The sequence below is a fragment of the Poecilia formosa genome, unplaced genomic scaffold (genome assembly GCF_000485575.1).
Source record: "Poecilia formosa unplaced genomic scaffold, Poecilia_formosa-5.1.2 Scaffold410, whole genome shotgun sequence".
Classification (NCBI taxonomy): Eukaryota; Metazoa; Chordata; class Actinopteri; order Cyprinodontiformes; family Poeciliidae; genus Poecilia; species Poecilia formosa.
Window position 1 is genome coordinate 225,408 of NW_006800349.1, and position 1,307 is coordinate 226,714.

A 1,307-nucleotide genomic window follows, 5' to 3' on the forward strand; every position below is an offset into this window, starting at 1 on the left:
AGACATAGTCCCTCCAGCGTGTCCTGGGTCTTCCCCGGGGCCTCCTCCTGGTGGGATGTGCCCGGAACAGCTCACCAGGGAAGGGTCCAGGAAGCATCCTGACCAGATGCCCGAGCCACCTCAACTGGCTCCTCTCGACGTGGAGGAGCAGCGGCTCTACTCTGAGTCTCTCCTAGATGACCGAGCTTCTCACCCTATCTCTAAGGGAGAGTCCAGACACCCTGCGGAGGAAACCCATTTCGGCCGCTTGTATCCGTGATCTCGTTCTTTCGGTCATACCCAAAGCTCATGACCATAGATGAGGGTGGGAACGTAGATTGACCAGTAAATCAAGAGCTTCGCTTTTTGACTCAGCTCTCTCTTCACCACAACAGACCGGTACAGTGCCCGTTTCACGGCAGACGCTGCCCCAATCTGTCTGTCGATCTCCTGCTCCCTTCTTCCCTCCATCGTGAACAAGATCCCCAGATACTTAAACTCCTCCTATTGAGGCAGGATGGGACCCCTGACCTGGAGAAGGCACTCTAAACCTTTTCCAGCTCAAGACCATGTCCTCTGATTTGGAGGCACTGATCCTCATCCCGGCTGCCTCAGACTCGGCTGCGAACCGCTCCAACGAGAGCTGCAGATCACGACTTGATGAAGCCAACAGGACCACATCATCCTCAAAAAACAGAGATATGACCACCAAAACGGATCCCCTCAACACCTCAGCTGCACCTAGAAATTCTGTCCATGAAAGTAATGAACAGAATCAGTGACAAAGGGCAGCCTTGGCGGAGTCCAACTCTCACCGGAAACGAGCCCGACTTGGCAATGGAGACCATACTGGGACCTGACAGCCCGTATCAAAGGGCCCGGTACCCCATACTCCTGGAGAACCCCCCACAAGGTCAGTCTCCTTGTTGCCCCCCATCATGGTGCCTGTACGTTGGGGTTTACCCCGGTGAACGAGAGGGTAGCCTCCCTCCGCCTACGGGTCGGGGGACGGGTTCTGACTGTTGTCTGTGCTTATGGGCCGAACAGCAGTTCAGATTACCCACCCTTCTTGGAGTCCTTAGAGGGAGTACTGGAGAGTGCCCCTCCTGCAAATTCCCTTGTTCTACTGGGGGACTTCAACGCTCACGTGGGCAATGACAGTGAGACCTGGAGGAACTGCCCCCCGATCTGAACTCGAGTGCTGTTCTGTTGTTGGACTTCTGTGCTCGTCACGGATTGTCCATAACGAACACCATCTTCAGGCATAAGGGTGTCCATATGTGCACTTGGCACCAGGACACCCTAGGCCGCAGTTCGATGATCGACTT